Raw genomic sequence first — 9,359 nt, forward strand, 5'->3', positions numbered from 1 at the left:
ATAGCCTAACCTCTAAATGGCTAAGGCTTCACAACTCTATGCAAATCAATTATTGGTATATGTTTTATCATGCCATGCTTTTGGCATGCCTGGCAACCTCTAGCATACTCTATACAATCTTTAAGGATGGTTGGCCAATAGTAGGAATGCTTTCGAAGCAACCATCTCATCTTTACACCAGGCTGATGGAAACCACAAATACCTTCATGGACTTCAGCCATGGCTGTCAATGCCTCCTTCAGCCCTAGGCATTCCAATAACAACTCATCTGCTCCCATTTTGTAAAGAGCATTACCATACACTATGTATTGTATATCCTGTAATTTAATCTTTCTGCTGGCCTTCGAAGTTGGGCCAGTTAAGTGCTGCATAAATGGATGCCTTCAATCTTGATATTGTAAGTCATTATGATTGACTTCTAACACAACATTCCTTTTAGCTAAATGTGGTATTAATTTTTGATAAGTTACTTGACTTATGTTCAATTGAGTGTCATCCCTCCTTTTGAAATACGAAGCCTTTTGAGCTATATCATTGGCTTTGTTATTCATGAACCTTGGGATATAAGTCACATTTTCTATCTAAAACTGAGAAAGCAAATGTAATGCAACAACATAATATAGTAACATGCTTGCGCTTTGACATTTAAAAATTTCTTTCACTTAGTTGACTACCAATTGAGAATCTCCAAATATATCAACTGCGTGAGCTTGTAATCTAATAAGTATTTCCAGTCTCATTATTAAAGCTTCATATTCAGCTTGATTATTAGAACAAGTAATTTTATCAACCTTGAAACTATGTGTGGTTTCTATCCTTTGTGGTGACCTAATTACAACACCAATTCCAATCAGACCATTGGCCTTTGAACCGTCAAACCACATCTGCCATGGCTCAATATTGACCATGCCAAGATCCGTTATCTCCTAGCTTTCTGTTTGACATGGATAATCTGCCAAGAAATTAGCCAAAACTTGTCTTTTTATTGCCTTTTGGGGGACATATTCTAGATGAAATTCTAATAAAGCTAATATTCATTTGCCAATTCTTCCTCTCAACATGGGTCTAGATAACATGTACTTAACCAAGTTTGTAGTTGTAATTACCAAGACAACGGTAGGAAAAAGATAATATCTTAATTTCATTGCTGCAAAGTACAATGCAAGGCACAACTTTTCTACAGCTGAGTATTTACATTCACAAGAATTTAAAAACCTACTAAGGTAATAAATTGCTTGCTCCTTGCCTTCTTCATTGCCCTGGGTTAGGAAAAATCCTAATGAATCTTTTGTTATAGCAATGTATAACTTCAAGGGCTTGTCGCTCCTTGGTGGCATCAACATTGGAGGTTTAGCCAAGTAGACTTTAATTCCTTCGAAAGCAGCTTGATGCTCTGCTATCCACACAAACTCCTCTTCATCTTTCAACTTTAACAAAGAAGAAAATACCTTAGTTTTCCCTACAGTGTTAGAAATAAATCTTCAAAGAAAATTATCCTGACAAAGAAACGTTTGTACTTCTTTCTTACTTGATGGAGGTTTGGCTTCAATGATGGGCTTGGCTTTATTCTGATCAATTTGTATTCCCTTCTTGTGCCCAATATACCCCAAGAAGTTTCCAGCTGATACACCAAAAGCACATTTGAGAGGATTAAGCTTCAACTTGAACTTTCTCATCCTTTCGAAATCTGCTACCAAGTGAACCAAGTGTTCCTCCATTGACTGGAACTTTACAACAATATCATCAATGTAACACTCTAGGTATCCTCCAATAAGATCACAAAAGATAGTATTTATTGCCTTTTGATATGTTGTCCCAGCATTCTTTAGACCAAATGGCATTTTTACCCATTCGAAGGTGCCAATAATCCTAGGACACCTGAATGCTGTCTTGTGGACATCCTCCTCTGTAATGTAGATCTGGTTATAACCAGAATGCCCATCCATCATAAACAAAATCCTGTGTCCTGCTGAACTGTCTACCAATAGATCCACTATAGGCATGGGGTATTCATCCTTTGGAGTGGACAAGTTCAGATTTCTAAAATCGATGCATACCGTCATCTTGTCATTCTTTTTAACCACGGGCACAATATTAGATAACCATTTAACATACCTGGCTGTTCTAATGAAGCCTTCTTTAAGAGCCTGAGAATTTCCTCCTTCACTTTCTGAACCACTTCAGGACTCATCCGTCTTGGTTTCTGCTTATATGGTTTGAAGTTAGGCTTCATAAGGAGCCTATGTTCCATTAATGACCTATCCAATCCTGGCAGTTCATTATATGACCACGCAAAACAATCCTTATATTTCTTTAAGACTACCAACAATTGGTTCTTGTCAATAGAACTTTACCAAACACTGATATAAGTGGGTTGCTGTGCAGAACCTTCCCCTAAATTGACCTCTTCCAAGGGATCTTGTACGTGAGAACTTACTAATGCTTCTCCTTTGACTTCTTCTGCCTTTGAAGCAACTTCTTTACTTTGTTCTGCTCCCACTTTCTCTAGTTCAACATCTTTGCCTTCTTTCTCACAGAAAAAATCTATCCATAAGCCTTCTTTTTCCTATATTTTCTGGACTTTTCTTTCGATGTCCAATGCACAGTACTTATCAAGGGTCAAAGGCATGACCTGTTGTTGCTCTTGCTTACAGCCAACCACCATGGCTTCCCTTTCTTGTTCTTGAACCTTTTGGACTATTGATTTTATATCCAATGCTGAAAACTTGACTAAAGCCAAGGGTCTGGCTTCTTGGGTCTCATCTTCTTGCCTACAACCAGGCATCATTATCATCCTTGGTGACAAACTCTTCATAAGCACTCTTTTACACTAAGTGCTTTAGGTGTGTTACTTCCTCATCAGCCGCCACTTAGGTTGTTCGATCAGGTTTTCTTAATATACTGAGTGGTGTCACCCCTTCAGTATATAACTTGGCCTTTGCAAAGTCAGCACAAGCGATAAAGGGTTGAGGGTCTGCATTGATCTCCTATGTCTCTCCATTTCGTAGGGCCATCATTATTTTTTTATGCAGAAAGGAAGGCACACATTTGTTGGTGTGGTTCCAATCCCTGCCAAGTAATGCATTATACTTGGCAATACTATCTATAACAAAGAATGTTGTCATGCAATCTCTGATTCCCACACTTAAGTTAATGGACAGGATGTCCTAAGCAATCTGCTTATCCCCAGCGAAGCTAGCAATGGCTGTACTGGTTGGGATTGATCTGGGGTTTCTCTTTTCCAATTTCTTCAAAGAAGACTTCTAAAGCATGTTCACTACTGCCTCATTATCCACTAACACCATGTTCATTTGTATCTCATCAAAATACGCCTTAATATACAAGGGCTTAACGTGCTACGTCATAGATGTTGTAGGGTATTCGAAGGGATACGAGAGATTAATACTCACCGCCTTACTTTCATCTTCAATTTCCATTGGTGTGGCCACTTCAGACTCATCTTGAATCATGCTGACCTGTGAATCTTCACTAGAAACTGGAATATGGTCATCTTCCTGACCTTCTTGATTTCCATCTTCAGCTTGGAACTCCTGTGGCAATATATATACCATGTTTACTGGCGCTGGAGGAAATGAACCACACTGAACTGCTGGTTGCACTTGTTTCTTTTCCAAACTAACTTGTTCAGTTATGTCGGAAACATCTTCCATGTTGCACTCTGGTACCTCAGTACTGGCGACTTCCTTCGAATCAACTCGTTTGTGGTTTGCTCCTGTTGGCTTTTCGACCAAAAAGGTCTGTTCATCCATGAAGGCTTCAAACATCTCATCTTCAGCCATTTATTTCCTTTGGCCTAGTTCAACTTCTCCTTTTATCTCATTGTCGCTTTCTATGAAGGCCTTTCCAAGACCTGCTAAGATGGATCTTTTCTTGGCTTTCAGTTCTCTATGAACGCTAGCCAACTGCTCTCTACTGACATTTCTTTTGTTCTGAAGAGCCAATTTTGGACTTTCTTTTTCCTCTGTCTAGCCTTTTGACTGGGCCAATGAAGAATTCTCTCCACTTTCCTTCAGATCCTTTTGGTACTAGGTGTACCTTCGTTGGATTTTCCTCCTTTGAGACTTAGAGATTACTGGAACCATATCTGGTTCCTTTATTTTTGGGTGCTTGAGTAATACCCAATTATTTGGAGCCACCAATGGGGGTTTAATCATTCTGCCCTTGTCTCCAAATACATTTCTCTGTGCAAGTATTTCCTTAGGCTTGTTCTGTATGACAAACCAGTCTAGTACCCTAAGTACCCATGAACTCACTAATTCAGTTGCTGAACTTGCTTTCCCAGTCCTTGAAGCCACCTTTGATGCTAACTGTTGAGGCCAATCACTGGCTCTGGCACCCTGTCTCGAGCCTAATTGAGGCATTCTTTCAAGGTAATTGCCTTGTATCTTGTTCGAAGTTGACTTTGGAGGCTAATTACTGGCTCTGAATTCCTGACTTGAGCCCAATTTAGGCATTCTCTCAGGATAATTCCCTTCTATCCTATAGTAATTTGGTGGTCTGAACTCATGCAAAGGTCTTTTACCCTTGGATTGCATTGTAGTAGCTGGTGGTCCAGACAAGATTGGCTGCTGTCTGGGACCAGTTGGGTATGGCCTTTTGTTGTAGGTATTGGTTGGCTTAGGGCGTCTCTGTACATAATTGTAATACTATTTCACATCAATTGGGAGCCCTTTCAGCCATTTGTAACTTAACTTGCATCTGGGACACATCCGTTGCATGACAGTTGTCTCAAGAGAGTCATCATCCAGTGTTTCCTCACTAGAGTCATCCTTTTGGTCTGCAAAGCTCTGTCCATTTGCTGGTGAACTTCTAGTATCCTTCTTGAAAGTAGTCTGGCTGGTAACGTGCATCTGCAAATTAACCTCCTCTAATTCCTTCAAGGATAGGTTTTGGAAATTTGGCACGCCAACATTGACTGTAATTTCCCCAATCCCTGGGAAAGGGTTGGTGTCAATCTCCATAACTTTCTCTTCTTCGGCTGGAAACTTTAAACTCCCCTTTCGAATCTGTTCTTGGAGTATATCTCGAAAAACAATATAGTTTTTAGTTGAATGGGTCCAAGAGTTGTGCCATTTACAGTATATTTTCCCTTTAAGTTCTTCTGGGGTAGGGATCTTAACTCCCTTTGGTAACTTTAGGAAATTTACTGCAAGTAAATGATCAAAAATGTCATCTGCTTTTGTTAAATCAAAAGAATACTTCCTATGAAGGTATTTCTTTTTAAACTGTTGGTCTATTGTGATGTCTTTCTGAATTAACGCCTCACAGGTCATAGGCTCTTTACCTACGATTTCTGTTGTATCAATTTCATAATTAGGGTCCCTGTAATAAGTCTTATATGATGCATTATTTCGATCTTGTTCTTCCTTAAGTAAAGATTCATATTTAGACACTTTATAGGTTAATTCTACTAAGTCTCGAAACTCAGTTGAATCGAACTTCTTTCGAAGCCTAAACTCTAAACCATTTTGAGTCAATCTCACAAATTCAAGCTCTAGTAGAATGACCCTACACTTGCTTCGTGCCCTTTTGAATCTGGCAATAAATTGAACAGCCTTCTCATCAGGCCTTTGGCTCAATCTTGCCAAATCTGCCATGGAAACTTTAGGTTTTGTTTGGAAGAATTAGGCATGAAATGCCTCTTCCATTTGTTGCCAAGTTTGAATAGAACCAGGTGTAAGGTTAATATACTATACAAAGGTTGCCCCAGTTAAAGAATTTGGAAAGAGTCTCAACTTCATATAATCATTATTGGTAAATTCACCACATTGGCCTGCGAACCTAGCAATGTGTTTTACTGTTGACTGGTTTCCATTTCCATAAAAGAGAGAAAAATCTGGTATTCTAAACCCCCTTGGGTATTCATGTCCCCTATCTACCCATTCTAGGTATGGCTTTCTATATACAGGAGTCTGAACCCCCCGAGCCATAGGTCCACACATTTCTCTAACAATATCAGCAATTTGGTCCCTAGGAACTATATTCTATGCTTGTTAGACTACTACTGGAGGAACAAACACAAGGTTTGGTGGAATCCCATGTGCTTGAGGTCCTCTTGGTCCATAGGGAGGCATATATAGGACTAGCTGTCCTTGTGGTACTGGTTGTTATTGGGGGTATGGTTGACCTCTCTGGGCTTGTCCTGTGAAAGGTGCTGCAAGAGGAGAAACATGTGTTGTTTCTCTCCCAGCCATAGGAAACCCTTCCAACCCCCCAGGTGTGAATTCGAATAGAGGGTTAGCAAATCCCCTTGTGCCAGGCATGGTTTCAAACATGGGATTTAGAAACATTCTCATGCCATTTTCTTGTGTTGGCCTAGATCCACTAATTTGTGTGGCTTCACTGTTAGATAATGAGATATTTTGATTTACCAAGGGTCTCGCAGGAGGCTCATACCATGATTGAGGTACAGGTGATGGTCTTTCATAATTTTGATTACTAGTCTAACCATTAGTATATCCATTAATTCGTGTAGGCTGTTTATCTATAGCCAACCTTTGCTGAAGGACATTTGAATTTTCCTCCATATGCCTTGTGATAGTTGGTTGATGGGAATTCATTCGATCCATAAAGGATGTTTCCCATCTTTCCATTGTATACATTAACTGCTGTCTCATGGTATCTTCCAAGCCTCCCCACGGAGCTGGGTAGACGGAACAGTGGATGGTCCAATTCTATGGCCTCGTCCAATAATTTGAACATGTGGTGTATACTCTGAGGTGCTGGTTTGTTTGACCATAGGTTCTAATGAGATAGGTGCTTCCATAGGATGTGTTACCACATTATCCTCTGGATCAGGTTCTTCTACCTCTTCCTCCACACCTTCTTCCAATTGTTCATTTTTTCCTTGTCTCCTATGTCTAGCCATTTTAGTGTCCCACTAGGGGTGCCAAAAATATATGTTAGTTTTTTTGGCTTTCGAAGGTTAATAATGTAAATTTAAGCGTGCTAGCAAGGATCAATTAGTCCTTACAAAATTTATAATTGCCAACCAATTATCAAGCAATCATGTTGTAGTTCTTTCATCCTCAACGAAGATGACTTTTACTGATGGCTTGTTTAGGAGAAATTAGTAAATAATAATAAGTGAAGAACAATTTCAAAATCTAAATTTTATTAAGTAAATAAAAACTTACAATGATCTAACTCAGCCTCGTAGAGGTTCACAGCAATAAACTATTTGAAACTACTCCTAGGAAATAAAGTGCAGTACAAGAACTGAAGTGCAGAAATGTAAAGAACTGTAAAACTGGAACGAAAAATGAAGTAAATAAACTGGTTTTTTTATCTGAATTTAGGGGGCTATCCTGAGGCATTCCTTGCTATTTATACTTCTCAGTGGTAACCATCGAAGTGGGCTTCCAACCGTCAAAATGTCCTTCCATAATTGCTGAATATGCTCTCTCACAGTTAGTCCTACCATGCCACTCTTGCGGTTAAGCTTCGCTTCTGATTTCGGATTTAAACTTTATGAGTAACAGTTAGGCACATCATCTTGTATCTCTCGATTGTTCCAGTGCTACGCAGATCCATTATTACCAATACGAACTGCCGCGTGTCTGACTTCGATTGGCAACTTGTATTAATTCCCCACATTGCCCTCTTCGTGCCACATATTAAATTGTGATTGGTTTTTATAAATTATACAGCCAACAAGTTCCTTGGGAAGAAGTGAGTAGCCCTTAAACTCAAAACTGTTACTAATTAATTAGATGATCTTATTGTTAGATGTAAATATTAGAAGTTACAAACTTGGTAGATGGTGCTAGGAACTCTGATTTGGCTTTTGAGAACTTGCCATTGTGCTTTTACTCATGTAGGATAAAAATCTAGGATGGTAATTTCAAAGTAGAAATGCTTGGGGACCCCTTTTATCTATAAGATTATGATGTTTGCTCGTAGGTATATGTATCTTGGGTTATTTAACAGTGAATTAGAAGCTGCAAGGTCCTTGTGTTCTCTACTGTAGTCAAGTTTGGGAAGACCTATCACTACAAGAAATTAGTCTTTTAGAGACTAAGATTTAGGGACTAGTTGAATTAGACATGATCAATATAAGATTGACATAACTAGTTTGGAAGGACCACGTTATGACCATTTTGTTGATCCCAGCGATTTGATAGTTATATGTTATTGTATCATGATTAACTGAATAAATGTTAAGTTTATTGGGATTTTTTTTTATCACATTGAGCATTTGGTAGGTTACACTGTATTAGGTGTGCTATGATAATTTTGCAGTGTTTATATAGGATATCCTTGAATTATCTTGAAATTGGCAACATGCACTCTCTATCAAGGTATTTCTCGATCCTTCAAGTTTTATTAATTTTTTCTGTAGGTTGATTCTTCATCATCTTCTTCATTTTTTGCAGATTTCTGCTACTTTGTTTATCAACTTGGAATTTTGAATATGGCTTCTTCTCATTTCATTGCCATAAAGGTCTTCAAAGATTTTTGCTACTTTGTAGTGTCCTTTCATTCTTTCATATTCTTTACATTCAATTATGATTTTTATTTTTTATGGTAGTTGATTAGTAAGATCCAGTGAAGGATGAGTGCAAATGAGTTCAATCAGGTAGAGAATAAAGTTAATGCCCCCTTATCTTAACATGTTTTTTTGTTTTTAACCCCATGCATTTGCTTGTCATCTTCATACTTTGATTTAGAAACACAATTTGTATTAATCGTAGTAGTTTCATAAATAGTCATCAATCAGAGCTATGTGAATAAAAAGCAGGAACAGATTCCTAGATGTCATCCTCATAAAAGTATTATTTAATTGTAGTTATTTATAATATTTATGCTTTACATATTCTGTGGAGGTGATTTTTGGTGATAGATTAAATTACGTTTTTGTGGTTATTATGTTTGAAAAGAGGTAATTAAAAAAATAAAAAATATATATATCATTTTGAAGTTAATTTTAATTGTATGGACATCAAATACTCACTACAATATGTGGATTAAGTTTTTATTGTAATTGAATGGTTAAGAAGCATTATATATATATATATATATATTTTTTTTTTGATTGATAAATACTTGTACTAAAGTATGTTTTTTTATGGTTTTAGAGCATCTCCAACCGTTCATTTCTTTTTTCACCAAATTTGAGTAAAAAATAGGTTGTTTTCTCAATTTGATACGACTTCCTCCAACGGTGAGCATCAAACTTGTTGAACAAAATATATGCAGAATTGAGGGAAGGGTCGACCGGTTGGTCAACCGGCCGATCGATCGGCCGGTCGACCGGTAAGACTAATTTTTTTTTTAACCTGTTTGAATCTTTCGACCTGTTTGAACCTACATATTTGAAAGGGAATCGGTCGACCGGT

Source organism: Camellia sinensis, chromosome 1 (assembly GCF_055761805.1).
Source record: "Camellia sinensis isolate YWXY chromosome 1, ASM5576180v1, whole genome shotgun sequence".
Classification (NCBI taxonomy): domain Eukaryota; kingdom Viridiplantae; phylum Streptophyta; class Magnoliopsida; order Ericales; family Theaceae; genus Camellia; species Camellia sinensis.